The following is a 22,149-nucleotide window of genomic DNA, read 5'->3' on the forward strand; positions in this document are numbered from 1 at the left end:
GATAGCTTCAGGTGCCAACCATGACCCTACCACCGTGTATCTGACTGGGATGTGCTTCCCATGTGCTGCTCATAACCAATGAATGTCCCACACATTGACAGGTAGGCCTACTCTTGCCCAATGTGTGACTTGCCTCAACTTTTCAAACTTCAGTGTTGACTGTTGCTCTTCCTACTCAACATTCCTTCCTTCTCTTTTTTTACAGGAGCCACATATACATTGTGATCCAAAACCTAACCCTAACTTCTGCAGCTTTTTCTATAGTAGATATTTACCTGGTAACTATCTTGCATATATAATTTCACTTCAGAATCTACTTCTCAAAGGTCCTGCAATAGTTTGTGTCACCCAAAGTTCATGTGTTGGAAAATTAATCCCCAATACAATGCTTTTGAGAAGTGGGAACTTTAAGAAGAGATTTAGTCAGGAGGGCTCTGCCCTCAGTATTTGATTAATACTGTGATTGTAAGAGTGTATTCTTTATTGTAAGGGTTCTGTTTCTCTCTCTCCCCACCCACAACCATCCCCACCCTCGTCCTCTCATATGCTCACTTGGCCTCTGCCTTCCACCATATGGTGATGCAGCAAGAAGACCAAATGTGGAATCTTGGACCAGGTCTGTGAGACAGATTAACTTTTATTGTTTATAAATTATCCAATGTATGATATTCTATTAAAATAGTACAAAATGGATTAAGATGTGTCCTAAAGTGCTAACTTGGACCTGGATTTATCATTCCCTGGCAGATGAAGAGAATGCCATCAGAAGTGGTGTGGAGGCTACAGATAATCCCTTGCTCCAGATTTTGCAGGTGGTGACCTTGAAAATTGTCCAGGTATTGTAGAATATTTACAGATGTGATGATTCCTGCATTTAGTAGGATGCCTACATAAACAATGGAGTCAGCTAGTTATTGCTAAGTTGTGTAGATGCCCCACAGAGAGATAATGAGAAAGTGAGGGCCATTAACAAATAGTCACAGGCTGACAGAGAGGTTCTTCTCTGATGTGGTGCAAGAGCAGAGGTAGCTAAGCAACAGAGTGATGATCTAATAGAGTTACAGAGCTCCAGAGATTTTTGAATGTTCAGCCAAGGCCAGTCTACCATTTTAAGGTCAAAGCCCTTGATAAGAAAACCTGGGACCCGGAAACGGGCTGGGACAGGACATCCAAATGGTTGACACTGAGGATATTGGCCCTATAGAATCCTCTAATCCTGCAGAGTTTATGCCCGTGGCTCACCCTCCCCTTGTACAAGCTACCATCCCCAGAACTAGAAAACACTACAAAGGCCTTGCCCTAGAGGCAACAAGTTTCCCCCAGGAGCTGACCCACATGCTTTTCCTGCTACCAGAAGATCACCAGCCTGCTGCAATCCCATGATATTTTCCATCTGGTAGGAAAGACAGAAAGTGATGATAAGACGGAACACTGTACAAGAATGAAGGGGGGGAATTGAATTCAGTCTTGACCCAAGGAGGGGAGGAGAGGATAGACTACTCAGGAAAGCCAAGTATAAAGTGGAGGTGTGAGCCTTGGTTGAAGAGGGTTCACCTGGGAGAGAAGGCAGGGGGGGGGGCGGGATTTTTATAGAACACAGAAACCTTAGAAAACACTGTATTTAGGGGAGCTGGAAACAATCCATTATACCTGAAGCATCGAAGATATTGAGAATATTGATACATGAGATAGAAATGGTGGCAGGTGTCCTACATGTTGTGATAAAAGGTTTAGGTTTTACAAGACCATGAGTAACCTAGAAAATTTTGGCTAATAATAGAGGGTGAATTATGTGGTTATACATGTATTTATCAGTGGTTACTAAGTATCATAAAATTATATTTGCACCAAGATAGTTATTCTTGTTTTATTTTAGTTGGCAGCAGAAATGAATTTGCTACTTTGCCATAAAAACAGTCACAACATAAACTTTCTCTTTGTGATTAGATGGATTTAGAACTGTAAATAGACCTGGAATTTGCTCCCTTAAAATGGAGACTGATGATTTACAAAATTTAATCCACCTGAATTCTCTGGATTTGCATTCTGAATTCTATTCCTTCAGGAGACTTTTCTTTCTTTCTTTCTTTTCCTTTTTTTTTTTTAAAGATTTATTTATTAACTTAAGAGGCAGAGTTATAGACAGAGAGAGAGATGGAGAGAGAGGTCTTCCATCCACTGGATCACTCCCGAGATATGGCCACAACAGCTGGAGCTGTGCCAATCTGAACCCAGGAGCCAGTAGCTTCTTCTGGGTATCCCGCGTGGGTGCAGGGGACAAGCACTTGGGCCATATACTACTGCTTTCTCAGATCATCATCAGGGAGATGGATTGAAAGAGGAGCAGCCAGAACTTGAACCAGCACCCATAGGGGTTGCTGGTATCTTAGGCAGATGTTTAGCCCACTATACCACAGCACTGGCCCCAATTTTTCTTTTTCTTTTTTTTTTTTTTCAGTAGGAATGCCATCCTAATAGCTTTGGTTTTTAGCAGATCTTTTTCAGCCAATATTTGTTCTAATGGTTGAAATAATAAACAAAGAAGGCTATTTGTGGAGGTTTAGAAGTCAAAGGAAAATATAAAGTGACAAAAAGATTTGAAAATTGTAAAAATTAAGGTTTTAGAGGAAAGACAGTTTTGTAATATGCAGTTTTTACGGAACCAATTAACATTATTGATTGCAATTTGATACATGCATCTCTTAGAAATTTGACCTTTACAGTATTTAGGCTCACTGAATATAATGTTACTGTTATCATTTCTTTTTGATTTTTTTCCTATGAGTTGGAATCTATATATTTTGGAATGCTTGCTTTGTTTTTCTTGATGAAATAGTAAATAGTTGGGGAGGTCTATTAAGTAGCTGCCTAAAAGATTAGAATTTATGTTAAATATTTTCATAACTATTATTTGATATTTCAGACTTAGAGATCCAAAGCAACACAATCAGAGATTTTTTTTTTTTTTTTGCAAACATGGCTTTTGATTTATTTTGGGGTATAGGGAGATGGAGCCAATGCTTTCCTGGGACTTGTCCTACACATCTCCAGGTATGAGCTTAAATATTATTTTTGCATCTATATTTTATTTATTAATGGGACATTATATGTGGACTTGATGGGAACTAGAAATGTCATTGCTTGATCAGCCAGCGGGATTTGATTGATCAATGGACAACAATTTTGTCATGGTTCCAAATGGATTCCCTATGAATCCTCCTAGTATACCCAATTCCAGATGCTTCCATAAAAGCCATCAGTGTAATGAATTAGATAGAAATATGAATCCTTCATATGGTGTATTTTGACCCCAGCTGGTAATATAACTGTGACCCAAGGCAAGAATTTCCAGAAGTACCAAATGCAATTGGAATAGCAGCAACAGATATTAGTCTCAGCTATCATGGTATCAGATTTGCCTTCTCCAGCCTAGTGCTGCATGAAGTCAAGCAGTCCTGTGAGATACTTTGCAAGTCTGAAACTTTTATGTCCTGGTCTCCAGAATCTAAATCCCTACTTGCATAACACAAAGAGAACCTGGAAACTATGTTGGGAAATGAGAGAAGGGATAACAAACCTCAAGTTTGTCAGGAATTTGTCCAGAGTGGCTCACAGTGTGGTGCACTGACAGTAAGGCAGGACCAGTCCCCTGGGTCACAAAGGAAGAGTTAAAAGACGGCTGGCAGCTGTTCCCCTTTCTCTTGAGGCCAGAAGAGGAAATGGGTTTACACTGGAGCAGGAGGGATTTAGATGGTATATGAAAGGATTTCTCCCTCAAGGTGGTGCTTTCTCACGGGCAGCACAATCACACTTCCTGCTTCTGGTATTTAACAACAAAGAACCTGGTGTCTTCAGATGATGACTTAGAATCCAGTGGTCCCTGCAGTCCAGGGGCCCACAGGACAGATCTTTTTAATATTTTCAAAGACCTAATAATCTAAATTAAACATTTCAACACTATTCTTTGATTGAAAATGTAGTGAAAATTCTCCACTCAATAGTCTCATGTTAATCAGTCTCTCCCTTATTGAAATAAATGTTTTCTGTGAATGAAAATGGGGAATTAGTGGTGGCTTAATTGTATCATTTGTTTGTAATCATAATTCTGTCAATACTTGTGTTCAGTGGAAGGACAATGAAAAATTAGACATGGTTTTGCCAGCAAAAACGTAGGAATGCCTTTCTTTAGAAGGGGAAAGCAAAATGCACTAAACTAGACTTAGAGTTCAGCTACCTCTGGGTTGAAAGTGTTCTCTAGTCTCACTAAGTCTTTACTTTGCTAATTTTAAAATAATGACAATATTCAGATTGTAGACTGTGTATGTTCTATATGCAGAACTAGATTTGAAGGCCTGTGGTTCTGAGGAAGATGGAAGCACAGAAATCAATTTTACAGGAGAGAAATCAATAAGTGTGTGGAGCTATACAGTTAAAAAGTCATACAATAAAAAAGTCATACAATTTGTCAAGTAAGCTCTAATATGACAGAGTCATATCCCTCTGACCTCCAAAGCACACAGGCTTGTCCATTTGTCTTTGCTAATAAATGAAAAGGACTCGTTTGCAAAAACGTAAACTGTAAGAATGAAGAATTTTATTTATATTTGGTCTTTCTGCTTTCTTAGTTATTGGTAATTTTATTGATGCAATTTTAACACAGTTAACTATATACCCAGCTCATTTATTATTTATAGGATGGATGTGTTCTTATTTACTCACTGGGTTCTTATGGCTTACACATTCTTTATTTGCTAAGTTCCACTGATTTATTTGAAAGGCAGAGTTATGAAGAGGAGAAGAACGAGAGAGAAAGAGAGAGAGAGAAAGAAAGAGAGAGAGAGTTCTTCATCTGCTGCTTCACTCCTCAAATAGCCACAATGTCCGTATCCAGGGCTGGGCCAGGCTGAAGCTAGAAGTCAGGAGCTTCATCCAGATCTCCCACATGGGTGCAGGGGCCCAAGCACTTCAGCCATCCTCCACTGCTTTCTCAGGTGCATCAGCAGAGAGCTGGATTGGAAATGAAGCAGTTGAGACTCAAATTGGCACCCATATTGGATGCTGACACTGCAGGCAGTGGCTTAATGCACTACACCATAACGTTGGCCCCAACGCTTAAACATTCTTTAACCCACTGGAAAATGCATGTGATGTAGTGTTCTTAGGGGGTGTTTTCCCACATTTCCTGTTGTGTTTAACATGCCATTAGGAGCTTGCTCTTTTTTTTTCCTAACTTGTTTATTTACTTGAAAGAGCATGGGTGGAGGGGGAGAGAGAAAGGAAGAAAGGAAGGAAGGAAGGAAGGAAGGAAGGAAGGAAGGAAGGAAGGAAGGAAGGAAGGAAGGAAGGATTTTTTGTGAAAGCTTTTATTTAATAAAATATTTAATAAATATAAATTTCATAGGTATAGCTTTTGAAATACAGCAGTTCTTCCCCCTATACCCGCCCTCCCACCCCCATTCCTGTCCCACCTCCTACTCCCTTTCCCATCCAATTCTTCATTAAGATTCATTTTTAGGGGCCAGCACCATGGGTCACTTGGTTAATTCTCTGCCTGCAGCACCGGCATCCCAGATGGACTCTGGGTTCTAGTCCCAGTTGCTCCTCTTCCAGTCCAGCTCTCTGTTGTGGCCTGGGAGGCCAGTGGAGGATGGCCCAAGTGCATGAGAGACCAGGAGGAAGCACCTGGCTCCTGGCTTCGGATTGGCGCAGTGCTGGTGGTAGCAGCCACTTAAGGAATGAACTAACAGAAGGAAGACCTTTCTCTCTCTCACTGTCTATAACTCTACCTGTCAAATAAATATTAAAAAGATTCATTTTTAATTATCTTTATATACAGAAGATCAACTTAGTATATACTAAGTAAAGATTTCAACAGTTTGCAGCTACACAGACACACAAAGTATAAAGTCCTGTTTGAAGACAAGTTTTACCATTAATTATCATAGTACAACTCATTAAGGACAGAGGTCTTAAATGGGGAGCAAGTGCACAGTGACTCCTGTTGTTGATCTAACAATTGACACTCTTATTTAGGATGTCAGTGATAACTCGAGGTTCTTGTCATGAGCTACCAAGGCTATGGAAGCCTTTTGAGTCCACAAACTCTGACCTTATTTAGACAAGGCCGGAACCAAAGTGGAAGTTCTCCCCTCCCTTCAGAGAAAGGTACCTCCTTCTCTGATGGTTCCTTCTTTCCACAGGGATCTCACTCACAGAGATCTTTCATGTAGGCCATTTTTTGGCACAGTGTCTTGGCTTTCCATGCATGAAATACTCTCATGGGCTTTTTTAGCTAGATCTAAATGCCTTAAGGCCTGATTCTGAGGCCAGAGTGCTGTTTAGGACATCTGCCATTCTATGAGTCAGACAAATATCATTAAAGAAACTGAAACTCACCTGGAATACAGTTTTTGACAGAGAAACATGTAGAGTAGGTCTTGGAAAACTAAAAACCTTTCATGTTCAAAAAACATCTCCAATTTTATGAAGTTTTAAGAAGGAAAACTGGCCAGCGCCACAGCTCACTAGGCTAATCCTATGCCTGTGGCACCGGCACCCTGGGTTTTAGTCCCAGCTGGAGCGATGGATTCTGTCCCGGTTGCTCCTCTTCCAGTCCAGCTCTCTGCTGTGGCCCATGAAGGCAGTGGAGGATGGCCCAAGTGCTTGGGCCCTGCACCCACATGGGAGACCAGGAGGAAGCACCTGGCTCCTGGCTTTGGATTGGCGCAGCGCCGGCCATAGTGGCCATTTAGGGGATGAACCAATGGAAGGAAGATCTGTCTCTCTCTCTCTCTCTCTCTCTCTCTCACTGTCTATAACTTTCTCTCTCTCTTTCTCTCACTGTCTAACTCTGCCTGCCCCCCCCCCCAAAAAAAAGAAGGAAAACTCTAATCTGGGGGGTTTGAATTATTTTACTTTCTAGCTTGTTTTTTAAAAATTATTTATTTATTTGAAAGGCAGAGTTACACAGAGAGGAGAGACAGAAACAGAAAAAGGGAGAGAAATATCTTCTATCCTCTGGCACACTCCCCCAGATGACTACAATGGCTGAAGCTGAGCCAGGCCAAAACCAGGAGCCAGGAGATTCATCAGGGTCTCCCACGTGTGTGCAGGGGCTCAAGTACTTAGGCCACTTTTTGCTGCTCTCTCAGACACATTAACAAGGAGCTGGATTGGAAGTAGAGCAGCTGAGACTTGAACCAAAGGCCATATGGAATGCCAGCATCACAGGTGGTGGCTTAACCTACTCTGCCACAATGCTGGCCCATTTTCTAGTTTTTTTCTTAAGCAAGTAAGAAAATATTTGTGCAGCTGGGGTGGTGTTTTGGTACAGAAGTGAAAGCCACCACCTGCAACACTCATATGGGCACCAATTCATGTCTTGGCTGTCCCATTTGTATACAGCTTCCTGCTTATGACCTGGGAAAAGTAGCAAAGGATGGCCCAATTGTTTGGGCCCCTGTTACTCATGTGGGAGACCCAGATGAAACTCTTGGATCCTTGCTTTGGCCTGGGTTAGATGTGGATATTATAGCCATCTGCTGAGTGAACCAGAGATTGGAAGATCTTTCTCTCTCTCTCTCTCTCTCTCTCTCTCTCTCTCTCTCTCTGTGTGTGTGTGTGTGTGTGTCCCTCTCTTTCTGTAACTCTGACTTTGAAATAAATAAATAAATAAATAAATATTTAAGACATTTTTAAAAACTTACCAAATTCTTTAAAGGAAAAGAATTGTGCAGCTTCGTACAGAATATTCTATCCAAAAGGTGAGAACAGTTCTTCTAAAAGAAAGAATTGTTTAGAAATTTATGAAATATACCTTGTCCCTCTATTAGACAAAAATTCCTGAGGGGCTGAAAGCTTTGGCCCAGAACTTTACACTTGAAAGATAAATTCAGGCTGTGTGTTACCCCTAGAGACTGTCTCAGCCATTAGAAGACCTGCCCTGAGCTCAAAGGCCGAGACTGCCTGCTGACCAAAGTTCATCTTCCTAGTGAGACCTTCCTCAAAACACAATTAGTAGGATGTGCATCGAAATCTTTTTGGTGTATGATTACAGAGATTATGGGATTGACTCAGCTTGGATGATGGCAGTGAGAAGACCCTCTGCTAGTCACTTCTAAAAAGAACAATGATTACTTGCTTGGATCATGCTGTGGTTAACATTTAAATGTGCTTAATCACAGAACCCCTAAATGTCCTCTCTGGCCACCCATCATGGAGTGCTCCCCAAGATGTTATACCACTGGGGGACATGGACTGCTGCCCAGCCTCCTCACTGATGATTTGGAGAGGAGCCACTGTCATGGTTTCTTGCTTTCTGTTTCTTCTCACTTGTGATGTGGATTAAAGTCTGCACTCACAGCTCTCTCTCAGAGCTGGGGATATTTGATCCTTCAGTATTTATCCATTATTGGCTCTGTTTACCCAAGGGAAAATTAAGTGCAGGGCCTTAGAACAGTGAGCGCTTTAATACACGGATGCATATGCTGATCTCTGACAGATGTTGGACTTTGGGAACAGCAGAAAGGCGAGCTACGTCATGGGCTTGGGAAGCTGCTTGTGCAAACCTACTGATCCTGCAGGTGCCCAAGCAGCGTGGCCACAAGCAGCCAGCAATGCTGAGAAAAATGTCTGGGGCAGGGACAACTCCCAAAATGTTGCTGTTTTTCACACGCACCTCCAGCCAGCTGGCAGGGCATTCTAAGCACGGGAAAATTGTGGTTTTAAAAGGTTTTGATTTTAATCATGCTTTACTGGGCCACAAAGTTTAACATTGTGTTTTGTATAAAAAGGAAAATCTTATTTGTACTTGTCAATAACTAATCTAAATCTACTCTGGCAAGGACCTTTTCTCAAACTAAAATGCATAGAGGATGATACATAGCTTATGTAGCTTATGAGCACATAGAGCATGTGTCACTCAGTGTGTTGGGTGTGATCTTGTGAATGTTTGAGGTAGAAGAAATCCCTTCAGGCAGGTTTCTGGTCAAGACTCTTACTTTTTATTTAATACTTCAAAATAAAAATAAAGATTCTCAGGACTGACATTGTGGTGTAGCAGGTTAAACCACCACTTGTATTGTTGCCAGCATCCCATATCAGAATGCTGATTTGAGTCCCACTGCTCTGCTTCCAATCCAGCTCCCTGCTAATGCTTCTGGGAAAACAATGAAAAATGGCCCAAGTGTCTGGGTCCCTGATATCCATGTGTAACACCTGGATAGAATTCAAAACTCCTGGCTTTAGCCTGGCCCAGTCCTAGCTACTACAGCCATTTCGGTAGTGAAAGAATGCATGGAACATCTATTTCTTACTCTGTCTCTCCCTTTCTCTCTATCACTCTGCCTTTCAAATAAATAAAATAAATCTTTTCTTTTAAATAGAAATTTTTGGTATAATAAGATCTGCATAAAAATAGGGGAATGTCTTTGTTCAAGTGCCCTGATCACATGTGTAAGACGGGCAACTGCAGGTCTGCCTAATTGTCCCAAAAGCACCTGAAGGTGAGGGTGAGGTAGTGTTTTTTCTACCCAGAAGCACTTGTGCCTCTGAGAGTTGGTACATACATATGGTATGCTGGTATGGTGGGTACATGGTGGTGACCCTAGACTCTGATAACTTTAGGAAAATGATTTCATTATCTTTTCTTTGTTTTCTTACCCTCTTCTATTATGGCGACATGATGGGTCTAAGTTAAAACTGATGTGTTATCTGACAGAGGCCCCTGTTAGGACTCTACACATGGACACCACTACCTACCTGAGACCTCATCATCATGAAGAGCTGCAGCCCCAGAGCCCATTTATAGGAGTTTGAGCCCATTTGTAGGGGTTCAGACCCAAGCCCTGCCTCTTGCCCAGTAACCTAATGACTCAGCCTCTCTCCATCAGCTGTTGGGGAGAGATTTAAATGACCCAGTCCGTGCAGGTGCTTAGATCAGGGTCTGGCATGTATTGTACATTCAGTACATGTTATCAGATTCTGTGACTGAATTCTCAGGTATCCTCTTTTCCTTTTGTTCATACCCAGGGAATGGGGTGAAATCCAGAGGGAATCCCCAAACTTTTCCTTCCCTCCACTGACTCAAAGTGCAACTGTCACAGGTGCGGGGCTTTCTCAGATCTCAGTTATGCTCTCTGTCCTACAAGGAAGAAGAGGACCTGGGAGAAGCTTCTCTTGGTGCCTAGTACCATTGTTGTCACTGAAAACTCTGCTGATGTCAGTGTGCTGTCCTCCAGGAACACTGGCCAGAGGATTGTACATATGTTTGCTGCTGCCACTGGAGCTACTCCTATTGCTGGCCACTTCACACCTGGAACTTTCACTAACCAGATCCAGGCAGCTTTCCAGGATCCATGCATTCTATTGATTACTAATTCCAGGGCTGATCACCAGCTTCCTACAGAGGCATCTTATGTCAACTTCCCTACCATTGCTCTGTGTAACACAGACTCTCCTCTGTGCTATGTGGAAATCACCATCTCATGTAGCAGCAAGGGAGTCCACTCAGTGTGACCCTTATGGTGGATGCCAAGTAGGGAGATTTTGAATACATGGTACTACCTCCTATGAACACCTGTGGGAGGCCATGCCTGATCTCTACTTCTACAGAGATCCTGAAGAGATTGAAGAATAAGAGTAAGCCATCGCTGAAAAAGCTTGACCAAGGAGGAATTTCAGGATGAATGGATTGCTCCAGCTCCTGAGTTACTGCTACGCAACCTGAGGTTGCAGAGTGATCTGCAAGCATGCGGGGAACCTCTTTGCCTGTTTAGCAGTTCCCCACTGAAGACCTGAGTGCTTCAGCCTGTGACTGAAGACTGGTCTGCAGTGCCCACTGCTCAGGCTACCGAGTGGGTAGGAACAATCACTGAGTGGTCTTAAGCTATTCTTCACAGTCTCGGAAACAAACATGGAAATGAAGCTGACACAAAATAAACATCAGTTTCTCACTGACAAAAAGAAAAAGAAAATACACATATTAACTTAGAGGAATGGCAGAACACACAGGAAAGGCAGAGCTAGGACCCAGATTTGAGAAAAATTAAGGAAACTGGACTGATCACTTAGCTGATCAATCTGGAGCAGTTCTCTTTGTTCAACAGAAGCAGTCTGCCTTCATTGTGTTTGAAGCAGTATTTACATCTTTCAGAGGGATAATGAGGGCACTTGATGTTAAGACATTTCTGTTGGAGTGGCCAGATCATCTTACCTGAAACCCAGCAGGGTATATTCCACTCTAAGCCTCCACCTGAAGATGTGTCCATTTGGCAGGACACGGCCTTTTCAGGAAAAGCCGTCTTGACCTAACAGATTCAAAGAATCCAGCAATAAGCTGGCACTCATGCATAAGCTCCAGCACAACAGTTTGTGACTTCTTGGTCTGTTCTATCTAAGGAGGTGTCTCAGGTGTCCTTCTCTTCTCATACCACCACATCACTTCTACAGTCGCTGCAAGCAAATGTCAATGAAGTTGCCTGTATATAATCCTGTCCCATTTTTGCCATCTTAGAAGTTGAGACTATTCACCCATGGCAGAGATAAATGTACCTGTGCTTTATCCCCATCCCTGAGCCCTATACATTCAACACATCATTGGGGAAGAAAATAATGGAGTCTAATATTTTAGTGTAATTTCATAATTAGTATGCCTCACAGTCAATTACACAAATATTGACAGTATATAAGAAGTAAGGAAAAATACTTGAATGCATAAGAGAGAAGTCATATTACTCTTTTCCTTATGCCGTGTTCCTCTTAGTGAAATGAATTGACCCAGTTGGGCCCATTCTACCATGTAGTAGCCTCAATAAGTCTCTTCTTGCCTGGACTATTAGAGCAACCTACTGGTTGATCTCCTTGCTTTAAGACAACAAATGACACCTTTTAAACACTTACCCCAATAGCACCAAGTTGTTTCTTTGACAGTATAAATATGATCATGTCATATACCCTAAAAGTTTTCAATGTAATACTACTGCTAAGGCATAAAGTTTAGATCTTGGAATATGGTACTTAAAACCTTGCCTTCTATAGCTTCCCTGTACATCTCCAAAATTATTTCTTTTTTTAATTTCTATTTTTTATTTATTTGACAGAGTTAGACAGTGAGAGAGAGAAAGATAGAAAGGTCTTCCTTTCTTTGGTTCACCCCCCAAATGGCCGCTATGGCCGGAGCTACACCAATCCAAAGCCAGGAGCCAGGTGCTTCCTCCTGGTTTCCCATGCAATTGCAGGGGCACAAGCACCTGGGCCATCCTCCACTGCCTTCCCCGGCCACAGCAGAGAGCCAGACTGGAAGAGGAGCAACCTGGACTAGAACTCGGTGCCCATATGGGATAATGGCGCCGCAGGCAGAGGATTAACCAAATGAGCCACAGTGTCGGCCCCCTCTAGAATTATTTCTGATCCCTTGCTTGTGTCTATTCCTGTCTCCAAGAATAATGTCTTCTCATCATGCTCTGGCCTTTGTTTCTCTGTGCCTCTTGTCTTCACTACCCTGGAGACCCTCTTTCACTTGGTGCACATGAAAAGTCCCACTTACCATTTTATCTATCTGGTTTCATCTTAACCTCCATACAGCTAAATTCAGCCCTCTCTCTGATCTCATTTCAACCTGTGAATTATTGAGTCATTTATCATTATTTTGACTCTGTCGATTAATGCATCTCTCTCTTAATCAGCCTTAGAAATGTAAGGACAGAGATGAATTCATTCTCTGTCTCCCCTCCTTCTCTCTCTCTCTCTCTTTCTCTCTCTCTCTCACTCTCGCTCTCGCTCTCACTCTCACTCTCGCTGTCACTCTTATTCTCTGCTCTATTATTTCCTCCCAGGAGTGAGAAAGAAGAGATGTTAATTAATGTCATAATCAGTTTAAAGTCAAGTTAATCATTGAAAATCAAGATACTTTTAGTTGAGAAAAACGTAAGTCATAGAGGTCATAGAGTAATTTGGTACAAATTCAGAAGAACCCTGGAGAAGATGTTGGCCGCAATGGTTAACAGGAAAAGTCTCAAATACATGTCTTATCATGGAGCCTACATATAACATTACACATAATTGTAGATACTAATATAAAATTCTTTTATTTATTTATTTATTTATTTTGACAGGCAGAGTGGACAGTGAGAGAGAGAGAGAGAAAGGTCTTCCCTCTGCCGTTGGTTCACCCTCCAATGGCCACTGCGGCCGGCGCGCTGCGGCCAGCGCACTGCGCTGATCTGATGACAGGAGCCAGATACTTATCCTGGTCTCCCAAGGGGTATACTTGGGCCATCCTCCACTGCACTCCCTGGCCACAGCAGAGAGCTGGCCTGGAAGAGGGGCAACCAGGACAGAATCCGGCGCCCCGACTGGGACTAGAACCCAGTGTGGCAGCACCGCAAGGCGGAGGATTAGCCTAGTGAGCCACGGCGCCGGCCAAATACAAAATTCTTACTAGCATGGTTGAAATTCTTTTCTTGTTTTCCTGGCTCCTTAGATAACACACTTGACTTATGAATGGATTTTGAAGAATGGATTGGAGTAATTCAGGTGGATGTGGAGGGGAATGCCCTCTAAGGAAAGGACTCACAAGGAAAAGAGACCAGAGAGGAGGAGAAGTCTAGGGAAAAGCTGATGGTTCCTTGCCAGCAGCAAAGGGAGCTGGAGGAAAGTCAGGACAGACCCTGGAGGGTTACAAAGCCCTACCACATCCCAAAGATCATGGAAAGTCTCAGAGACATTTTTCTAAGGGAGAGATGCTTATTATACTTGCCGTAAAGCAGACCTGAAAACAATTCTAAAGATAGCGCAGAAAAATAGTAAGGATAATTTTTGACATTTACAGACTCATTATTCAGTGCCAGGTACTCTTCTAGGCTCTGTTTTTTTTTTTTAAATACTTATTTATTTAATTGAGAATAAGAGTAACAGAGAGACAGGGAGAGACAGAGAAAGGTGTTCCATCCACTGGTTCACTACATCTGGTTCTGTACCCACGATTTTTCAGTACTAGCATTCTTTCTTTTACTCTTTTTTTTAATATTTACTTATTTGAAAATCAGAGTTACACACAGAGAGAAGGAGTGGCAGAGAGAGAGAGAGAGAGAGAGAGAGAGAGAGAGGTCTTCCATCTACTGGTTCACTCCACAACTGTTGTAGCTGTGCTGATTCTAAGCCAGGAGCCAGGAGATTCTTCCAGGTCTCCCACGTGGGTACAGGGGCCCAAGGACTTGAGCTATCTTCTACTGCTTTCCTAGGCCATAGCAAAGAGCTGGATCAGTAGTGGAGCAGCCAGGATGGAATGCCAGCACTGCAGGTGGTGGCTTTACCCACTGCACCACAGCGCCAGCCCCTCTTTTACTCTTTAAACAGTAAGAGGCGGCCGGCGCCATGACTCAATAGGCTAATGCTCCACCTGTGGCACCGGTACCCTGGGTTCTAGTCACGGTCAGGGTGCCAGATTCTGTCCTGGTTGCTCTACTTCCAGTCCAGCTCTCTGCTGTGACCAGGGAGTGCAGTGGAAGATGGCCCAAGTCCTTGGGCCCTGCACCCACATGGGAGACCAGGAGAAGCACCTGGCTCCTGCCATCAGATCAGCGTGGTGCGCCAGCTGCAGTGCACTGGCCGGAGCGGCCATTGTGGGGTGAACCAACGGAAAAAAGGAAGACCTTTCTCTGTCTCTCTCACTGTCCACTCTGCCTGTCAAATAAATAAATAAATAAACAGTAAGTGGCAAAGCTGAGATTTGGACCAAGGCAATCATTCAGAAGGATCTGTGCACTTGATGTTCCATAGGTCCTCCCTAAAGGCAGGAGGAATTGGGCACTGGAAGTAGATAGCTTAGTTTCAAAGGAAAAGTGACAATATAGGAAAGAAGTCTATGGCAGAGGTAAGGCAAAGAGAGACACACGTTTAGGAGATATTTAAGGGGTATAATTATTTAGGTTTGATAACCTCTTAGAAATCAGGTAGAAGATCCTGTTCAATATATGCCTTGGGCAGGTGGAGGTGCTTTTTGTAAGGAGAAGGAATACGAGAATATTGGGTTTGGGGTAGAGAAGGAGCTTGCAGAATGGAGTGGGATTCAACATGTAAGGCTGATGGAAAACAGAGTAGCCAAGTGGTGTGTTCCCAGTTATGATTGTACCAAAGTGGAGGTTGTCCATTCTGATTGAAGAAGAAGTAGATTCATCAGGCCTTGCAGGAAGGACAGATTTTCCCTAGGTGCGAAAGGAAAGAAAGGAAGCTACAGGCATCAGAAGAAACATGAAAATTAAGTTGTCATAAAAAGCAGAATGGGTCCCAGGAGGCAGTGAGATTCAGGCGAGGTACACTGTATGTGGAAGGACTTGGGATAAGATGAAGATGGAGGGAAGCAGCACTGTGACTGGGGATGTGTTGGAATGATTAGAAACTATTATCTATGCACACTAGCAAGAAATAGCCTTGGGAATTCCAGGGTCAGTTGTCCCTTTGGAAGGTTACACCTAAGAGATGTGTGACTACTGTTGGCTAGCTTTAAGGAACCAAAGGGAATTGAAGGCCTGGGCTAACAGGCCAGCCAGTAACATATGGAAAGTACTGGAGGAACTTCTATTTTCTTTTTTTTTAAACTTTTATTTAGTAAATATAATTTTTTCAAAGTACAGTTTATGGATTACAATGGATTTTCCCCCCCATAACTTCCCTCCCATTCGCACCCCTCCCATCTCCCGCTTCCTCTCCCATTCCATTCACATCAAGATTCATTTTTAATTATCTTTATATACAGAAGATCGATTTAGCATATATTAAGTAAAGATTTCATCAGTTTGCACCCACACAGACACAAAGTGTAAAATACGGTTTGAGTACTAGTTATAGCATTAATTCACATTGGACAACACATTAAAGACAGAGATCCTACACATAAGGAGTAAGTACACAGTGACTCCTGTTGTTGACTTAACTATTTGACACTCTTGTTTATGGTGTCAGAAATCTCCCTAGGCTCTAGTCATGAGTTTCCAAGGCTATGGAAGCCTCTTGAGTTCTCTGACTTCGATCTTATTTAGACAAGGTCATGGTCAAAGTGGAAGTTGTCTCCTCCCTTCAGAGAAAGGTACCTCCTTCTTTGATGGCCCGCTGTTTCTACTGGGATCTCACTCACAGAGATCTTTCATCTAGGTTGTTGTGGTTTTGTTTTTTTGTTTTGTTTTGTTTTGTTTTTGTTTTTGCTTTTTTTTTTTGCCAGAGTGTCTTGGCTTTCCATGCCTGAAATACTCTCATGGGCTCTTCAGCCAGATCCGAGTGCCTTAAGGGCTGATTCTGAGGCCAGAGTGCTCTTTAGGACATCTGCCATTCTATGAGTCTTCTGTGTATCCCACTTCCCATGTTGGATCGTTCTCTCCCTTTTTTATTCTATCAGTTAGTATTCGCAGACATTAGTCTTGTTTGTGTGATCCCTTTGACTCTTAGACCTATCAGTGTGATCAATTGTGAACTGAAATTGATCACTTGGACTAGTGAGTTGGTATTGGTACATACAATCTTGAAGGGATTGTTTGGAATCTCCTGGCACGTTTCTAACTCCACCATTTGGGGCAAGTCAGCTTGAGCATGTCCCAAATTGTATATCTCCTCCCTCTCTTATTCCCACTCTTATATTTAACAGGGATCACTTTTCAGTTAAATTTCAACACCTAAGAATTAATGTGTGTTAATTACAGAGTTCACTCTCTAAGGAACTTCTATTTTCAATGGAAAGTTCCCCGTTACTTTGCACTCATCATCAGCATGTGCAGTGGTGGCGACTACCACCAGGATAGCCTTTTGCACAGTGGCATGTGTTCCCTCAACGAGTAGACAGACCCACCTTTCAGGAGACTGATGGGCAATGAGTGGCACTATTTCCAAACATCCCCTCCAACTCCTCATTCCTCTTGCACATGAATCCACTACTGAAGATGGATCTAGTTGAATCATTGAGTGGTTTGTCAGCCACTCAAACCTACAAACCACCTGCATGTGAAATGGCCCGGCTGCCTATCTTCCCTGCCTTTGCCCCAGTCCCCCAGTTCTCATAAACTTTTCCTGATGCTTTCATATTTCACTGCAGTTGACCTGACCTACATTTATCGCGCTTTATTCAACGATCTATTTCATTCTTTTGTCTCCTTCACTGGACTGTGGCTTTTCCCCTCTCCCACTCCTTTATTTTTGTGTTAGTGCTTAGAACAATGCCCAGTATATGAGAGACACTCACTAAATTTCTTGTTGGAAATCACTGAGTAATATGCATGCAGAAGAGCAGCTTATTGACTTATTTACCACATAAATTTCTCTCAGTGTGATTACTGACCAAACTTTTCATCTTCCTTCCTTTTTTCCCCATAGTCAGAGCCCCCTCATGCAGGCTTTGGAAATACAATCCTTATGGAACAGTATGCTTGATTCGCTTCACAGTGGATCAAGTCTGTACTCCCATTCCCATATTTCAAATGATAATTTTTCTTGATTATGTGTGAAATGTGCTTATCTGTGGAGGAATCGATCAGTTCTGACTGTTTACACAGCTCACATCTGCAGGAGGGAACTTATTCATAAATAAGATACAGCGAAGTCCAGAATCTGTGAAATCATTTTAGCCTAATGAGATTTGTGTGTTCTTTGTTCATGGAGATTGTGTGAAACAAGGCACACATGTTTCAATAGTAACTGTAGCCCCACTGAGAAAATTAGTTTTTGAGTTGTATCTTAAGAAACATCACTCCTGTATTTGTGAGAAAAGAGAGACTGAGCAAGTCAAGGTACAGCCACTTAACAGATAAGAAGGCAGAACTCTGTCCTCTTGAAATGATGGCATGCATTGATTCCTCTTTCACTTGGCCTCAGACAGTAGTCGGATGCAGTTTGCTTCCAGTTCCAGTGTGCTCAGAAAAAGAGCACTGGCCCTGGGTTAATTCCATGGCATTCAATCCCAGTCTGCTAACTGTTACAGACAGAACCAGGTTGCTTCTTTACCTTAATGTATGGACACAGAGGAAGACAATATTGACTAGTTAACCTTAGCAGTTAATTATTATGAGATGCACATTTGGTTTCGTCCTTAATGTTTAAATTATCTTAGGCAAGAACAATGGGCTTTCTAGAGAGCTTGGAATGAGAGCCAAACTTTGAAGCATGAAAAGAGTATCAGGCAACGGTTAGAACTGTGAGGCAAATCTAAACCTAGGGCGTTGCACATGCAAATACAGACAAACAAGGGACCAAGGTGTATATGTAGGAAAGTAGTTCTGAAACACTGAAAATAGTTCTAAAGGATTGGAGTGGGGGAAAAGTGGGAGTGGGTAAACCTGGAAAGGGGGCAGAAGCCAGATGAAGAAACTTACATGATAGCACAAGCACTGTGCAATATAGTTTGAGTAGCAAGATAGAAGTTTTTAAGCAGGGAAGTCACGTAATTAGCACTTGGCTATAGAAAAAAATTGAGAGTAGATGGGGGACGCGTCTAATTAAGACTGGATGGAGAGAAGATCCAGCAATGCCATGTCCAGTCTAATATATACACCTGAGAAAAACTTTCACCTGTGTGTGGGAGATACATACAGAGAGAATCATTTCAGTCTTCCGGCAATATCAAAGAACTAGAAACAATCTAAATATTCATTCTTAAAGAATTCAATATATAAAATGTGACAATGTTATAATAAAGGTATTATGACAGATGTCTTAAGTCATTTTCATACATCAACGTAGATTGACCCTAAAATAATAATGTTTGATAAAAAAGGGAAAAAATGCAAGTATATGAAATAATCATTTTGGTATCACTTGTGTAAGTTGGGAAAGTGTTCACAGAATCAAATAATGTAATCAAATAACACATGTGTGTGAGTAAAAGCTAAAAATGAGCTGGAAGTTATACAGGAATCTCATCATAATGTTTGCCTGAAGAGGGGTCAGGGAAGGAAGTAGGGTTGAACAAATGTGGCAAGTGAAATAGCTTTATCTATTTAGCTTTATCTGAAGTGCTATATTGACTTTTTAAAAGAAATGTGTTTTTAAAGGATATTTAAATGATATTATCAATATTTATATTACTTATACAACTTTCTAAGGATATAATTAGGGAAAAAGAGATTGATAGTAAATGTTACACAATGTGAATAGGTATTAATTCTGGATTAGGAGTGTGTTTGTTAGATTATACTTTGAATTTGTTTATACATGAAAAAATGATTTCTCTCTCACTTTGTAAGTACAAAATGTGTGTATATGTGTGTGTGTTTCAGTCCATGTGCACAATGTACAGTCACCAGGTGTGAGTACTCACAAAATATAGAGACCATTGAATGAAATTATATGAATTTAAAATGAATTATCAACAGAGTTATGATGAAGGCTGAAAAGAGTTAAGGGGCAGACACTGTTGTGCAATGGGTTAAGCTGCTACTTGAGATGCCTGTATCCCGTTAGGAGAGCCTCGTTCAAGTCAGATACTCATGCCTCCAATCCAACTTCATGCTAACGCGCCTGGGAGGCAGCACATCATGGCCCAAATACTTGGATCCTTACCATCCATATAGGAGTCCTAAATAGAGGCCATTGCTTCTAGTTTTGGCCTGACCTCACCCTGGCTATTGTGGGAATTTGGGGAAGTTAACCAGCAAATGGAAGCTCTTGATATTTCTCTCTCTCTTTCTCTCCTTCTCTTTTAAATGTGTGTGTGTGTGTGTGTGTATAGTCTAAATAGTTGAATCAATTCTGGATTTATCAGGTCATTAGTGGCCTTGACATGAATGATTTCAGCAATTATTTTGTTAAAGGTCAGACTACAGTGGACTGAGAGATGAGTGATGAAGAAGAGGTTACAAGTGCCATCCATGTCCAGAAACCTGACTGTAAAGGAGAAGAAATGGATGGAGGTATTGGGGGGTGTATGTATAGACTTAAGGGGTGTGGTTCTAATTTTTAAGATTTGGGGAACTTGATATTGCATATTTGAAACTGAAAAATTCTAATAGAGAGGAGAAGTCGAGGGTATAGCTGATAGAAGAGATAACTGATTGTTTAGTGACAGTTGAAAGCAAGAAGGAAGAGAATCTATCATAAGAAGATGGGAGCTTCCCTAAGGAGTCGAAGTCCAGAGAGGTGAGCACTAACTCAAGACTGCAGAGAGAGAAGAACAGAATGATTTTGAGGAAGTTCATAGTCAATAGCTTCATTTTAAATTAAAATACATATTAGATAATTGTGCTCTTATTTTCAGTTGTATGGAAGATATAAAAATGTATACTTTCTTTACATAAATGATCACATTAGTTAACTTCTTATCACTAAAGGAAATTACCAAAAGTAGTAATATTATTCTGATAATGAGATAAACTTTGGTTTCCAGATATATAATTAATATTGAAAAGAAAAGCAAGTTTCCAAGTCATACAGATAGGGATATGGGTTTAAATGATACCATCTGCCCTTAGACCTTGGAAGTCTATGCCAATAGGATTTAGACTGAACACTGGGTTCTGCCATATGCTAATTACATGACACTTCATAGAACTACATTGATGCAAAACCCTGAAGCAGTCTATATTCCTCCTTTTTCCAATCCTATCTCACTGAATTTATTTTCTGCTTCACTTAATTAACTGGATTAGTGGATCTTTTAGCACTTTTTGGTGATATCTTTTATATAATGCAAACTAATTTGTAAATATCTTTGACTTCATTCAAGAATGCTAGTGGAGCTCTCAACATCAGAATTTCTTATAATAGCTTGCTTTTCATAGGTTTATATAATTCTGTGGTCAGAATATTCAATCGTCTCTACTCATCTTATCAGCTTCCAAGCAATAGAGTGAATCCTGATGTCCAAAGAAAACCTGGAAGGACATTAGAACCACCAGGAAGAGATTAAAAAAACAACACAAACATACAAACACAGCAACATTTCCCCTTACTCCAGCTGAGGCAGTCATTCTCGTTTGACTTATAGTCCACTGATGAATTTGCTAAGGCTAGCAGTAAGATAAAGAAGATGAGACATCAGATCCTCAACAAGACAAAACCTCCAGTTCTCAAGGTGGCACATAACTGGTTTCATAATTGTACAGCAGCAATCATTTATTTGTGGACATATCCATGGGAATATAGGTTTATAGTTGGCAGAGCTCCTAGCCTTTGGGGAACCAGAAAGGTTTTTTTATGAGGGGATGAGATTTGAGTTGATCTTTGAAGTTCGGATATGTTTGGACATGGAGAACTGGGGGGAATGGGCATGCTGGGGGACTGAAGAGAACACCAAAGGCACAGGACTGTCCACACCTGGGGCAGATCTGTGAGCAGACAGGGCTTCAGTTACTTATCTAAAGCCCATGGAGAAGTATGGCTGGAGAAAATGCACAAATTTGTTGCGATCAGACTGTGTAAGGCTCAGTGATATGAGCTTCATTTATGAAACAGAAGCTACACCGAGGCTGTTATTTTGCAGGATGACTCAAGATATGAGAGTTCTTTAAAGTGTTCATGGCAGTGTCTTTTAGGGAAAAAGTATGCATGGGTTTCACATTTGTTGCAAAATTAATTGATCTTTTAATTCCATCTTTCATGAAATTTTGGAAGTAAGGCTTTATTTTGAATTTTCTATATTTAATTATTTTTAAACAAAACCATGATAGAAATTCCCTTTGCTTATTTTCCTCTTATTGGCTGATCACAAATAGGAAATTGGTCACTGATTTTACTGCACTCTTTGCTGGGAGAGGAGGATGTATAGGAGCAAGGTATGCAATGACGCTTCATTCATGGTGTCCTGGCATCTGCAGCTGAGAGCAGTGTTCACACCTTCTCCACCCTTTCCATGCTGATACCCATCAGCAATAATTGCACTTAACGACACTTTCTAAATAACCAAGAGTGCATTCACTCTTTATTTTTTAAATTTTTTAAAGATTTTATTCATTCATTTGAAAGTCAGAATTACACACAGAGAGGAGAGGTGGGTAGGGGGAGGTGGATGTCTTCCATCCGCTCGTTCACTTCCAATTGGCTGCAATGGCCGGAGCTGCACTGATTTGAAGCCAGCAGCCAGGAGCTTCTTCCAGGTCTCCCGCGTAGGTGCAGGGCCTCAAGGACTTGGACCATCTTCTACTGCTTTCCCAGGCCATAGCAGAGAGCTGGATC

At 41.5% G+C, this 22,149-nt stretch overlaps 1 long non-coding RNA gene across 3 annotated transcripts in view; it reads left to right on the forward strand.

Moving 5' to 3' along the window:
• The window catches only part of LOC138849922 (uncharacterized), a 277,914-nt gene that overhangs the window by 147,105 nt on the left and 108,660 nt on the right, over positions 1-22,149 (forward strand). Inside the window, exons 3-5 of one of the 3 annotated variants that reach the window (XR_016235736.1) lie at positions 586-616; positions 748-836; positions 3,005-3,051. The exons of the other annotated variants lie outside the window; for them this stretch is intronic. This is a non-coding gene — a long non-coding RNA (uncharacterized LOC138849922). Of the gene's footprint in view, positions 1-585; positions 617-747; positions 837-3,004; positions 3,052-22,149 lie in introns of those variants that run through there. 3 annotated transcript variants of the gene reach the window in all.

This window comes from Oryctolagus cuniculus, chromosome 6 (genome assembly GCF_051225735.1).
Source record: "Oryctolagus cuniculus isolate XC-2025 breed Fujian yellow rabbit chromosome 6, ASM5122573v1, whole genome shotgun sequence".
In the NCBI taxonomy this organism is placed as follows: Eukaryota; Metazoa; Chordata; class Mammalia; order Lagomorpha; family Leporidae; genus Oryctolagus; species Oryctolagus cuniculus.